The sequence below is a fragment of the Rhinolophus sinicus genome, linkage group LG04 (genome assembly GCF_036562045.2).
Source record: "Rhinolophus sinicus isolate RSC01 linkage group LG04, ASM3656204v1, whole genome shotgun sequence".
NCBI classification, from domain to species: domain Eukaryota; kingdom Metazoa; phylum Chordata; class Mammalia; order Chiroptera; family Rhinolophidae; genus Rhinolophus; species Rhinolophus sinicus.
The window spans coordinates 102,980,578-102,995,650 of record NC_133754.1 but is presented as its reverse complement, the minus strand read 5'-3'; the positions used below and the strand labels follow the sequence as shown (position 1 = coordinate 102,995,650).

The window sequence follows — 15,073 nt, the reverse complement described above, 5'->3', positions numbered from 1 at the left end:
GGGAGGCGACAGCGCCTTAAATGCCGCGCGCCCCGCCCACGCCTGCGCGGCGCCGGCCGCCAGCCTCGGGAAAGTGCGATTTGCTTACTAATAATACCAATAAAGGAATCGATACCCACACACTATCAGCGCAGGGGCACACGGCCGTTCTGGCTGCAACTGCGCTGTAAGGCCGCTCTAGGACCGGGTACATGGGGTCCGTAGACACAAGTGCGTCTCCGAGGGAATTTGGGGACAACCGAGCGACTCTGAGGAGTAGCTGAATTACTTTGCAGGATGCACATAGGGTTTTGAAGTCGGAAACAATTTGGGAGGGAGAGAGCGGAGAGAAGAGATGGGGGATACTGGGCCAACCGAGGGGCTCTGGAGTCTGAGGTCTCGGCCCAGGCTCTAGGGGCTCAGAATGAGCTGTAGGCTGTGCACCCCCACCCACCCCAGCGGGGACCGAGCGCTCCCGCTCCCTGGAGCCGCACACTCTCTACCCTCCCTGCCTCGCAGCCTCCCTCCACACCTCCTACCTGTTCCTTTCTCCTTTTCTTTCCAGAATGATAGAATTTAAAGCCTAACCCCGCCCCCACCTCCTAGCACAGCAGAGCAACACCAGTGAATCAGTTACTCCTGATCTAAACTAAATCGAAAGGGACAGGAAGACTCGGGATGGGGGGCTGACTCCTGGTTACAGATACACATCACAGGTTCTTTGGGGGGAGGCATTAAATTCTTGTCCAAACTCAGCAGCAGTGGCCTTCTGGGGGAGGTTCCGGAAGTCCCTGTAGTGTTTTTCCTCTCTCCTTATTCCCAGGAGAGGGCTCAAGAACAGATTTGAAGACATGGGGCAGGAGATACGAAATGGGTGTGAAACTGATGTTGCCACTGTTTGCTGGGAGTCAGAGAAGTGGTTTTGCAGGCTCCAGTGGCTGCTGCTCACCTTCGCCTGTCCCCAGCCCCTGCTCGACGTTTTTGGACAGATGTGGACCAGACAAGCAAGCTGCCCCTGACCCCAAGTCTAGTCCAAGCTTCAAGAGCAAACCCCCATTCATACTGAATTGATGGGGGTGGGGGTGTGTTCGGGGGAGGCTAATGCAGAGGTGGTGGCATAGGGTTAAACATTAGAAAATTGTAAAAAGCTCCTTGGAGAAGATTGCTGTTTATTCTTGTTGATTTCAAGTTTGGAAAAGTGTTGGTTATGACCAAACTGGACAAAAAAGAACATTGCCAGGTTCTTAGCACGTCTCTGGTTCTGCAGGATTCCTGGCTTCAGCAGGGGGCCAGTCTCAGCCACTGCTGCTGTGACCCATGAGGCAGCTCTGATGCCATCAGGTGTCCTGGAGTGCAACCAAAAAGGACAAATGGGGCCACTCCCCCCACACCCACCCAGACTCCAGAATTACTGCTTTGCTGTCACCAGTCATCCTGTCCCAGAGTCTGGACATCCCATTATTTCTTGAAGAGAATGGCCTCCATTGTGACACAGGCACCTGGAGTAGTCCTCACCTACTAGTAGAACTGTGAGCTGGATTTCCCCTCAGACACACAGACTCACCTCTTTTGGCTCCAGAAGCTACTACTACCATGCTGTTCTGGGCAATGGATACCGAGCTCCACCCAATTCTAATAACCTCTCTTGAGCTGCCCATAAAACCCAGGGCATAGCCGAGGACACCTCCTCGGCCCTCCTACTCCAGTAGTGACTTCTGCTTGAGGCGGGGTTTTCCTGTCTTTCAAAAGAAGCCTACCCATGCCAAGACAGTCTTCTAGAACTGTTCTAGAAGATTTCTATATAATATTTGTAACAGGTTGTTATAGTCCTAGTTATTTCAACCAGCTCATATACTTAATGTAATCAGTAGTACGGTACTAGACATAGGAGGTGGTGGGGAGAAATGGTACTAAAATTATGTCATATTCTGACCTCAAGGAAGTTACACTTGATCCATTAGAGAGGCAAAATTAACAAATAAACAGTAGGTGACCCAAGACAGAAAAGAAATTGGACACTAAATGGTATAGGCTCTAAGCACTTTAAGAGTTGAAAAGAAAGATGGGGGGAGATGGCAAGACTTTCATTCCTTAGAATTAATTACTCATATTTGTTTCTATCCCATTGCACCCTTGGTGAAAGGTGCAAGAGAGGCAGAAAGAGGGGCTGAGTTAGGGCCTGGTGGCTGTTGATCCTGGTGCCTCCAAAGGCTCCCTGCTGCAGAGTCCTGGGTAAAGGGACATTCACCCGCTGGCTCAGGAGACCTGAATGTGAGGACTCAAATACAGAGAAGGAAGTGGTCCAGGTGACAATGGGAAGAGGAAGGTTCCCTTCCTGCCTCACATCCGGCTCAGCTGGTACCACTGCCCACTGTCCTCTTCCTCTCCCTGGATTCCTCTCCCACGCACACCAGCAGTCCCCACACACCTGTGTCCACTGGTTGTGCCTGGCAATGACACTGGCAGCATTTCTCCACCGATAAGGGCTGCCTGGAGTGGCAGTCAGAATGAAAAAACAAAAACAAAACTTCAGGCAGGCACACTCTGCACTGTTTCCTCATTGCTTCGTGTGGAAGAAATCCTGCAGAGAGGACTGACGGCTTTCAGACATTAGCACGTGTGCTATGGTTAGCCTCTGCCTGGGCCTCATAACCACCATGATCAGAGCAGCTGGTGGTGCTCTCAGAAGCAGGTAAAGTCCTGCAGGGGGCTCAGCCAGGTCATGGGGGCAAGTATGGGCCTGTTTTCTCCTCTGTGGATACAGTTCCCCAAAATGTTAGCTCACCACAGCATTTGTTCTCTGTGACTCATTTTGGGTAACAAGTTTATTTTTCAGAAAAATTACAATTTCCCTTTTAATAGGTTATTCAAAAGAAATTGACTGCATTTTTCTGACTTACTTTTTTAATTTTAATTTTCTTATGATTTTTGTTTTTTAATCTTAGATTTTTCTGACTTGAATGATCTTGACCTTTATCATGGAAGTTAAAACATATATACATATGTAACATATATGACATATAACCTGTATGACATGAAGGATATTATTCACACAAATACACTTGGTTAACTTTGCAGGAATTTGCCTCTTCTGATGAGTGAGGTGACATTATCTTGATCACCAGCTTCCACATGTTTCAGAGTAAGGGAGCCCAAAGCAGACATTCTGGTATTTATTCCTGAAATGTTTATTGGAGGCTTATGTGTGTATAGCACCATACCAAGTCTTCTGAAAGAGCTTTCAACCTGGTTAAGGAAATCAGCTACATGATCCAGGTTAGAATATTAACATAAGACATTTCAAAGGCCGCATACAGTCCAGGACTCAGTGGGGGCAGATGCCCAAAGGCGCCGAAGGACGCAGAAGCTGTGTGCATTGGGGTGATGGGCGCTTCTTGAAATGGGTCAAGTGCAAGTGGAGTTTGATCAAGTGGGGAGGAGGAGCATGGGCTGTGAAATACCTGTGGGGAGGAAGATACTGGAGACTGCAAAGACAAACCCAGGGGACGGGGAATGACAATGGTGGCATTTCAGGGAGAGCTAAGGGCCTGGTAGCCAGAGAGGACAGGTTCATTCAGGTTGGGCAGGAGGCCTGGCTGTCAAGGTGGGACTGTGTAGGGACCAGGCCTTGGGGAGCCCTTGAGGATGAGAGTAGCATAATGGAAACAACATTTGGGGGGAAGATGAGAGGTTCTCTAGCAAAATCCAAGAAGTCTGTTGACTCTGTGAAGTTGCTGGGTTTGCAGCTGTCCCAACGTGAGACTTGAACCCAGTTCCCTATATTCTAGTTTCCTGTCAGTGAGCAGGTTGTAAAGGAGGTGGCTTGCTGCTTTTGTCACTTATGCTTTAGCACCCCAAATACCCTGAGCATGTCTAGTCTCTAAGCAACTGTTAGTTCAGATATCATTGATTTGTTCCATCAAGTGTCTTTGAAACAAAACCAGGGAAAGGGCAAATGGCACTCACCTATCTAAGGTTGATAGTCACAATCTAAATTAGAGAAGTGTATAGGACTCTCTCCTCTACATAACCCCAATAAATATGTATTTATCCTGTGGTTCCTGGTGAACTGAGCTGTCCTAAGAGCTGAGGGAGGTGGGGGGAGGGAAAGGGAAGCGAGGGCTGAATGGAATGAAAGAATGTCCTAAGAGACATGGTCCCTCTCATCCAGAAAGATTGGCTTCAATCTAATAATAGGGGTGGGTGCTGTCATTCCTTATGGTGTCCTAAGTTAATAAAGAAAGTAGAGTCTGAAATCTGACCTTTTCCCAGTGATGTTAAGAGCTGTGTTCATCTCCCCCAATTTTCATGTCTGATCTATCCCTTGTGAGATGCCAGGTTCGGTTTGGGGCACATAAGAATGACCTCGTTCTCACCGGCTCAGCGTTCCAGGTGAGCCAGGTACAGATAATGATAGCTTGGTTGTATTGGTTGCCATGCTTGTCCCTCCCAGGAGCCACGTGAGCTGGATTTATCTGAAGACTGTCAACTTGAATGAGTGTGGGAGTAAGATTTTTTTTTGAATCAGCAGCTTTTCAGCCAGAAAATTCTTACCACTGTGTAGAGGTGACATTCTTGGCTCTGAGAAGTCCGCTGTGGAAATCCAATGCCGGCTCAAAACCAATTTTCAGCTTTAGAGGGGACCAGCAGAGGGCGCATCTTCTAAAACCACGCGGGGCTCAGGTACCCGGATGACATCGTCATGGTCAAGGCCACCTGGAATCACTCAGGCACCAAGAATTTATAGAACGCCTGCGGGCTTTGTAACTGCTGCCAAATATTTCATTTCTGACAGAGCAAAGGACAACTTGGATAAAAGACAAACCCCAAACAAACAAACCAGAAAAGAAAACCCAACCTACCAGTAAAAGAAAAGAAACAATAACAAAAACTCCAGTGCTAATTAGCACAAAGAAACAGTGAACTACAAGGTTACAAGAAAGACAAATTGTGAATGTGTCCGTACTCCTGGTGCTGGATGGGATCTGGAATCGTCAGGTTCAGCCTTTTGAGACTAGCTTCTTCCTGAGGCGTTCTCTGAGTGACAGCTCCAAAGGGTTAATGCGTTCATAGTCTTGCCCCTAAAGTCTCCTGATTGCTCCGTGTCACTTGTTTGTCTCCCCACCAAAGAAATATGCTCTTTCATGCCAGGTATTATACTTTCTTTAGATCTCTCAAAGACACGGCCACAGTGACCGGTACTTAGTAGGTGCTTCCACATCTCAGTTGTTCTGGAGAAATGAAAGAATAGTTTTTAAATATTTTAAAACAAGATTTCACTGTCTCCCTTCATCACCCTTGATTTTAGTGACTGACTCTAACAATTAGGAAAGTTTTCCTTATAAAGTACTGAAGAAAGCTCATTTTGCAGCTGGAATTTATTGCTAGATGTGAGGGGGGTCCTGATGAAAAAAAATTGTTTAAATTTCTTGTGAAACCTAAAACATAAGCGTACATGTTTCTTTCCAGCTTGAGAGACCTAATAATTTCTTCATATGTAATCTTGAATGGAGAACCTGTAGACCTGAGTTCTAGTCCTGGCTTTCTTATTTGCTAACTGTATTTTGCAGCGGCAAGACACATAACATCTCTGTGGCCTCAGACAGTGTCAGAGCTGAAATCAATGGTTCCTGACTGATCACAGAATCTCCTGGGAATTCAAAAAATTCTCTGGACCTCACACCCAAGTAAGTCTGGGGTCAGTCTTGGAAGTCTATTTTTGTAAAGACCCCCAGGTGATTCTTATGAACCAGCGGGCTTGACAGCCACCGGACCAGGTCACTGGTCCTCAACCTGTATGTACGGATGCCTGGACCAGCACAGTCTGGTGTGAGCCCAGGTTGAACAGCTTCCCCAGGTGATTCCAATGTGCCTCCAAGGTCAAAGGCCCTGGATTAGATGCAAATACTGGTGTCTGTGCAGGGCAGACACACAGCAGTGTTAGAGGATTACTTCTCCTAAGAGTTTGGGCTTTAAACACTTTCTCCTTTACCTTTGCTGGGCTCCCACTTGGAGAGAGAACCTCTGCATCCTTAAAGACAATCTGCTTGTTTCCACTTGGACAACTTGGTGAGGAAGAGCTGACTCCCGGAAAATGCCTTCTCACAGCCAAAGTGAGCCAAGTGCAAAGTTGGTTCCATTTCCCTAAGAGAGTAACAATCTGTTTAATTCTAGCAATAAACTGGGTTCCAGGGGGAGGGACTGTTGAAAGGTCTGTGTCAGTTACATGGTGATTATGAAATTCATGGTATGACTAATCCAGTGGCTGAACCTATGATTATCTGACTTAACCAAGGATAAACCCATTGTATTTCTTTATATAATTTCCAATGTATCTCTTTATAGAATTTGAAGTACAATAAAGGCCGGTGACTTTGAAAATTTCCCTTCAATGATTTGTACATCCTTGCCTATAGTTAGCAGCTATGATTAGACAACAGGCCACCATGACAAGCCTGTAACTTTCTGAAGCATTCTTTAGTTATTTATTTTTTGACATTTTATAATTTCTTCTTTCTTAGGGACACTTTGTAAATGGTAAATAAAGCCCATTTGTAACAAGCTCCTATAAATGTCCTGGTTTTAAAAATCAGAAAGCCAAAAATTATGGTCCAACCTTGAGGTCACTGACTTTTTTTGGAGAGAAGTTTAAAAATCTCTGAATGCTTGTCACCTCCTAGCCTCTTTCAGAGAAAAATGCCTGTGGTTCCTATCGGGGACCATGTTTTAAATATTTTTAAATTTAATTTATTTAAACCAAAAAAAAAGTTCACCCATTATTTTCCATGCCCAACCACCTTGCCTCTTGCAACCACCAATCTGTTCTCTGTATCATTGAGCTTGGTGGTGGTGGTTGTTGTTTTTGATTCCACACACCAGAGAGATCATGTGGTATTTGTCTTTCAGTGTCTGTCTGACTTATTTCACTTAGCGTAATGCCCTTGAGGTCCATCCATGTTGTTGCATTCTTTTTATGGCCAAGTAATATCCCGTTGTATATATGTACCACCTCTTCTTTATCCATTCATCCATTGCTGGACACTTACTTTGCTTCCATATCTTGGCTATTGTAAATAATGCTGCAGTGAACATGGGAGTGCATCATTACACACGTGTAGGGCTGGGCAAGGATAAACATTCACGTGAGGGTCTATTTGATGTGTCCACTTTGGTGAGGCTGCAGTTCCCAGTTACACAATCAAACACTCATCTGGGTGTTTTTGTGAGGTATTTTGAAGATGTGACTAAAGTCTACAATCAGTCAATTTGGGGCAAGGGAGATTGTCCTGGATATTGTGGGTGATCCCAATACAAAAAGTTGGAAGGCCTTAAGAGCAGGGCTGAGGACTTCCTAAAGATGAAATCCCACCTGTGGACAGCAGCCTCAGTGCATGGCCTGGAGTTCCAGCTGCCCTTCCTGGTGGCCTGCACACTTGTCCTACCAGCCCCCACATTTTTGTAAACCAATTCTTGCAATCAGTCCTTTACTACTGTCTCCTACTGGTTTCGTTTCTATGGTTGAACTTGAACTGACACAGTTGCTACAAGCACTGTATAGATGGGCAAATGGAAATTCAGTGGGGATAAGTGGCTTTCACAGTATCACAGAGCAAGTGAGTGACATCCAAGGACCAGCTCCAGGCCTGCAGCCTGGAGTTATTTCTGCTATGTCCCTCTTCTTCATTTTTCTGACTCTGAGCAAAAGGGAAGGGAGGATTTGTTGAACCTTCTCTGTAAAAGTTCCACAGGAAGGTTTTTTTTATGAGAGCTGATGAGTTTATGACAGCTGATGAATTTTATGAGAAAGCAAGAAGCCTTCCTTTGAAATGCTAGAAACTACTTGCCCAGCCCTCTCCCTTTTCCGCACTCTAAGAATAGCACAGGATCTTTAAGAACTTGGGATTTGAACCTATTTACTGCTGTTCACCTTCGAAGTGCTGGTACTGGTGAGCTGATGGCAGGTGCAGGGAGCCGCACTCAGGGGTCATGGGACACTTGACTGGCAGTGTCCCAAGAAGAAGTGGCAAGAAGGGAATCCAAGGTGAACTGGCAATTATAGCTGAGTAAATGCACTTCTCATTTCATAGTCACACAGGAAATCCATGCCCACAGTCCAAGGACCTGACTGGACTGAAGGTGGCGAAAGCAGGGCAAGAGAGGAGAGTGTTAACAGAACACTTTTTCACAGGCAATATGCAGCATTCTTTTCATGGGATCCTGGAGAAACTCATTAACTCTTGAGATAGGGAGGTAACTAAGAAAGTCTTGGAAAATGCCTCCCAGGAAAATGCATTTGTATGTAATGAGGTACAAAATTCATCCTCCCAGTTCAGATTGGACTTAAAAAGGGAGAGAACACTCCCCACATAGATTACTTGAATTAAACTCGGTAGTTTCCTTATGAGCTCATTGGGTCCTTCAGAGAGATTGCATCTGTGCTCTCATAAAGACTGTGTAAATATCGATTCTAATACAGGTTGGAAAATTACATCTTCCAGGCCAGACGCGTGATTTGCACAGAAGATTCATTTTCCTCAAGTAATCCCTTCATTTGAGGGGCAAGGAACCAGGAGGATGGATGGATAGAAGTTCTTTCCTTTCCTTTCCTTTCCTTTCCTTTCCTTTCCTTTCCTTTCCTTTCCTTTCCTTTCCTTTCCTTTCCTTTCCTTTCCTTTCCTTTCCTTTCCTTTCCTTTCCTTTCCTTTCCTTTCCTTTCCTTTCCTTTCCTTTCCTTTCCTTTCCTTTCCTTTCCTTTCCTTTCCTTTCCTTTCCTTTCCTTTCCTTTCCTTTCCTTTCCTTTCCTTTCCTTTCCTTTTTCCTTTCCTTTCCTTTCCTTTCCTTTCCTTTCCTTTCCTTTCCTTTCCTTTCCTTTCCTTTCCTTTCCTTTCCTTTCCTTTCCCTTCCTTTCCTTTCCTTTCCTTTCCTTTCCTTTCCTTTCCTTTCCTTTCCTTTCCTTTCCTTTCCTTTCCTTTCCTTTCCTTTCCTTTCCTTTCCTTTCCTTTCCTTTCCTTTCCTTTCCTTTCCTTTCCTTTCCTTTCCTTTCCTTTCCTTTCCTTTCCTTTCCTTTCCTTTCCTTTCCTTTCCTTTCCTTTCCTTTCCTTTCCTTTCCTTTCCTTTCCTTTCCTTTCCTTTCCTTTCCTTTCCTTTTTGAAGTGCTAGTTATAGCAGTAGCAGAAACTGAGTTGATTTCGTTTTAGTGGGAATACAAGGGAAGCCCATACAGGCCAATATATATAGAGAGAGCCTGTGATGGAACTTTTAAAGTAAAACACAGCTGAGCAACTGTTTAAGTGGTGTTCCTTTCCTGAACACTCTTGGAGGACCTCTTTAGATAATTCCAAAATTTTCTAATTGGTTTTGTGGCGTGGTAATTGGCACGATCATCCTTCCTTTCAAAGGGAGAATATAGTTTAATGATGAGCATGGCTCTTTCCCTCTATTTTGGCAAGTATTATGAAAATGCTTGAATCTACACCATTCTCTCCTCAGTCAGAGATCACCTTATAAGACATTCCTTGTTGTGACCACTTAATCTGAGGAAGGTGGGTGATGCCACTTATGAGGGCTGTTGAAGATGACATCATCACCACCATCATCATCAATCTGTGAGCAGAGGAATAATGTGCACAAATTTGTTTGGATTTGGAGGAAAGACTGCCTGGAGAGGAAAGAAAGTAGAGCAGGGAGGCCAGTAAAAGGCAAGAGAATTTCTCTGACTTCTAGTACTTAGCTTCCAGTTCGAGTCATCAGGACTTGAATGTCTCATGACATTTAATACAAGAGGGTGTACAAATATTAAATGAATGGTATGGAATGTAATAAATACTTAGGGGAAAAAAAGATTATTATAGGCTGGGAGACTAGGGAAGAGGGAAGTCTTCACAGAACAGTGGGGATATGATGGCAAATTTAGAAAGACAGGGAGAAGAGAAATGGGCCTTCTGGGCAGAGGTATCAATATGCATAAAGGTTTTATGGCCAGAAAATTGTGTTAGGCAAGTTTGACTGGAGTGTACTATTTTGAGAATGGTACATATCTGGGGGGGCAAGTCTTCATGGAGGACATGAAGAGAATCTCACATGCCACTGAATATTTTTCAGTTTTATCTTAAAAGATTGCTGTCACAGTGCAATAGCAAAAATTTGCAATAACCTAGATGCCTATCAATCAGAGAAGAGTTAAGCAAGCTACGATCCTGTCAGTGTATTGCATACCATCCAGCAGTGACAAAGATTGAGTTGGACCTGCATGTACTCACTGGAAAGCTCTCCAAGGCACGGTGAGTGAAAACATCCAGGATAAGTAATGCCAACCACATAAAGCAAGCACACATCCACACCCGCGGTACTCCATGCTCCTGACGGTACAAACGTATAAACACAGAGACGTGTGTGAACACATCCTCATTCTAGGAGGATACACGCTCATTGATGACAGTGGCTACTTCTGGGCAAAGGGCCTGGGATGGGCCACAGCACTGCCTGCTCTGAAGGCTCAGATCCTTGTCGGTAGAGAGTGTTTGAAGGAAATGGTGCTGAGCCAGATTGCCTCTCAGTCACGTAAGCCTGCTTCTTTCCCCAGCCCAGCTCAAACTGGATTCCAGCTCTAGTTATCATGTAGGTGGACTAGACTGGACTTGCTTTGCTTCCCATCAATTAAAATATACCGTTTCCCCGAAAATAAGACCTAGCCGGACCGTCAGCTCTAATGCCGGTATTATATCATATCATATCATATCATATCATATCATATCATATCATATCATATCGTATCATAGTAAAATAAGACCGAGTCTTATATCAATTTTTGCTCCAAAAGATGCATTAGAGCTGATGGTCTGGCTAGGTCTTATTTTCAGGGAAACGTGGTATGGTAGTAAATACTCTTGCAAAGATAAGCAGAGCTCCCATTTATCTAAAACTATTTTTTACTGCATAAAGTGTTTCTGGCCAAGACAAAGACAAACACCCTTCTTAGAGTGATATTTTTAAGTTTTTCTGTATGAGAAAATCTTTGATACCTTCACTGGGGTAAAAAATTAGTAAATAAAACCAACCAAACTACAAGATACTTCAAGTTAAAATGAACAAAAATGTGCAAGAACTTTATGAAATCAATTATAAAATATTACTGAAAGACATGGGAGATCCAAATAAACAGAAAAATAAACCAGGTTTCATGAATGTAGAGATCAATGTCAGAGAGATGGAAATTCCACACAAATGCATCTCTAGATGCAATTCCAATAAAAACTCTAATGGAATGTCACAGATTGTTTCTAAAATTCATATGAAAATGTAAAAGAACCAAGAATAGCTACAGTATTTCTGAAAAAGAAAACAAATAATTTAGAAGTACTTGAGCTATTGGATGTAAGTAATTATCATGAAGGTTATAGGATTTAAAACACAGTGATATTGAAATCAGAGGCCAAATGAGTCCGGGGCTCGTGCTGCCTGCGCTGCTTCAGCCATAGATCTACACTGGAGCTGAGTCATAGAATACGCGTTTATTATCAGAGCACTGGTGGTCTGAGAGGCCAATGGGTTAACACCTCCAAAAACTGCCTTAACCTTCTCAGACTGGCTTGGGGTTTTTAAGGGAAAATTGGGGTATTCCTCCAGAGGCTACGTGACGGTTCTGGGGGTCTGCATGGAACCTTCCCTCTGGCCATGTGATTCTCCCATGGAGAATCAGCAACCCAGGAACAAAGATGTGATTAGCTTGGAAAGAATGCTAGACCATAGATATTGTGATCAATAAGCTTAAGGGTGTTAATCATAAATTTCAGGGTAACTAAAACGGGGAACTGGGTGGGAGAGGGGGCATTCCGAGCTTAAGCCACAGGGGGTCGTTCTATTGCTAAGCTATAGGTAGGTCAAGTAAAGGTGAGGCTGGGGCCACGGAGAGGCTTCGACTGTTGGGGTGCCAACAAGGCCCTGCTTCAGTATTGATTCAAAATAGACAAGGGCAATAGAGAGATCGAAAATAGGTCAATGGAATAGAAATCAAATACATGTCTAACATGAGAACTTGATGTTACGATAGCAGACATATTACGAATTCATGGAGAAATATTATATGTAAAAAAATGAAATTGGATTCCTACCTCATACCCTAGGGAAATAAAGAAACAAAAAGTTAGGAAATACAATCTTGCAATAGAAAAGAATGGTACAAGCAATGGAAGAAACCACAAAAGAAAACCTCAATACATTTGCCTATACAAATTAAAAACTTCTACTATCAAACAAATGAAAATATATGCACAACATTGAAAGAGAAACTATCAAAATCATTACTAAAGAACTTTTTTAAATCAATGAAATGAATACAAACACTTCAATATAGGAAAAAATAGGGAGCGCAGAATAAATACAAATTGGAAATTAACAAATGTGTTATTTCATTAGCAATCAAATTTATGCAAATTAAAATAAGATGCTATTTTTCACCTACCAAAAGGAAACCCAAACAAAACCCTTCATTATTCATTACTAGTAAGGGTTTGTTGATATTTCTATTCTCATTCTTTGTTGGTAAGAGTGTATATTGGTAAAAATTTCTGGAAAACAATTTGGCATTGTGTATCCTGATTTTTTAAAAAATTATGCCTATTACATTATAATTTATAATGGTTAAAATTGAAAAATTAAATGCCTAACAATAATTAAATCAATGGAGGTCTATATAGTTAATGGAGATCAAGTTTTTGTTTGCTTCTGTTTTTCTAATTATTTATTTTATTAAAGTATAGTTAACATACAATATTGTAGTGGGATCATGTTTTGAAGAGATATTTAGTTGTCATTGGGGACAATACTCAATATTAAAGTTCAGTAGAAAAAGCAGCCCACTATGTGGTATATGAACCAAAAACAACGAAAGAACAAGGCAAACAAATGAGAAACAAAAACTCATAGACACAGACAATAGTTTAGTGGTTACCAGAGGGTAAGGGGGGTGGTGGGTGGGAGATGAGGGTAAGGGGGATCAAATATATGGTGATGGAAGGAGAACTGACTCTGGGTGGTGAACACACAACGTGATTTATAGATGATGTAATACAGAATTGTACACCTGAAACCTATGTAACTTTACTAACAATTGTCACCCCAATAAACTTTAATTTAAAAAAAGCAGCCCACAAGTTTATGTGATATAATTCCAATTTATTAAACAAAAAATATATACATACTCTAAAAACAAGACTGAAAATAAGTATAACATTTTGACAGTGATTATCTCTGAGTGTTAAAACTATGGAAGATTTATTTATATTTTCTTCTTTCTGTTTTCTATACAGCTAAGGATCTGGAATCCAAAACAAAAGGAAAACAAATCAGGTTACATGGTCTAGGTAAAAGAAGCAATTTGGCCGGGAGCAGCATCTCCCAAAGTGTGTTCTGTGGACTTTAGTGTCATTAGTATTATTACTTGTTAAGTAATATTAGGAAGAGTTATGGTATGATGGAAGGAAGGCTTCCCTGGCTACCAGTCTGGATACAAAAGTGAAATAGTTTCTCTACTTCTCTTAAACCTTTGATAAATGAAGTGTCCGCAATGCGGTTATCCGGTTATCCTTAGCTGTAATACATGTTTTAGATTCCAAACTGTAGACGTCAGAATAAGCATTCTGTTTGTAAATTCAAGAGCCAAATGTGTGTTTTAGCCTAAATAGAAACCCATTAACAGAGTGCCTGTGGGGAGGGTCAGCTTTTTTAGTCAGTGCTTAGAATCTGTTAAGCTCTTAGTTAAATATTTTACCAGACTCCACAGTTTTGTGCTGTTACCATGGAGGAGTCGATTTTATTCTGTAAATATTAGGGCAATGGTTACAATTTACCCTCTCAACCGTAATCATATCAAAACCTGGCCCCTGAAGTAGATCTGGTTTTGTTTTGTGTCTTGATGTATAATTTAGCTGTAGACAATATCATGCTTTAAACGCCCCAAGTTGTGTAAAATGTTGAATGGGGATATTTAGTTTTATCCATTTAAATTTGGAGACGCTTTGCTCAATACATGGATTTTCTATTTTTCTGTTTTTTTTATTTATTTATTTATTTATTTATTTATTTATTGTATTAATATGGAACACTTCACGAATTTGCATTTCATCCTTGGCAGGGGCCGTACTAATCTCTGTATCGGTCCAATTTTAGTATATGTGCTGCTAACATCTGATTCAGCTCACTTTGCCTTAAGCTCTTTTTAATGACAGGAGAGCAGGTTCCGTTACGTCTGTCCTGGGTTTGAGCAGAAAAGGAGGCTGTGCAGCTACCTCACACTGCAGGCTTATCAGGTTATTTAAATTTAAGTTATAAAGAAGAGAGGCTATCACACCGTTCTGCTTGCCACTATTTAGAAATGGACTTTGAACCTTCAAAAGCTGTTCTCAAATTTTGATGCTGGTAGAAGCATTCTGATGCAGATTTTGAAGGGCCAGTGAGCATAGGTACAGGCTAATGTGGGGGAGAGGACAATTTCACCTCCAAGGGTTTACGAATCAAACACACTCCCCATGGTCTGAACCTGTCCTCTCCTAACAGCCTTTAATTTCACACCATTATCAATATGAAACTTTTGTCTGCAGACCTTAATGTGTGTACATTATTAATTAGTGATGGGCAGGTGCTATAGTGCTATACTATGAGGTATGTTATAAACACATAAATTAAAACTAAATAAATTAAAGATAAATGCAAAGTAACATCATTTTAAATACTATTAGTAATGGTATCTTCGTATATTTATTAGTGGATATGTCAAGGCTGTGCATAGGGTCCGATTCATCCTTGTGGATAGTGGATACGAGGTCTGACAATTAGGTTCATGACTTGTTGCAAAGATGTTGCTAATCTTTTTTGATATCAGAGGGATTATTCGTTATGAATTTGTACCAACCGGACAAACAGTTAACCAAGTTTAGTATTTGGAAGTGCTGAAAGTGAAGTAGGAATATTTTTCTGTGAGTCCCCAAATGAAGTAAATGATGTTGGATCTGCCGACAGTTTCTGGGTGTGGCCGGGAGCGTGTCTCGTGAAGCTGAAGGATGGACACATGGACCAGGGAGAGGCAAAAAGTTGTACA

General features: G+C 42.2%; 1 non-coding gene across 1 annotated transcript; it reads right to left on the bottom strand.

Moving 5' to 3' along the window:
- Positions 1-14,066: 14,066 nt before the first annotated feature.
- LOC141571395 (U6 spliceosomal RNA) lies at positions 14,067-14,175 on the bottom strand. The gene has a single exon (XR_012496140.1). It is a non-coding gene; the product is annotated as a U6 spliceosomal RNA (small nuclear RNA).
- Between the last annotated feature and the right edge of the window lie 898 nt (positions 14,176-15,073).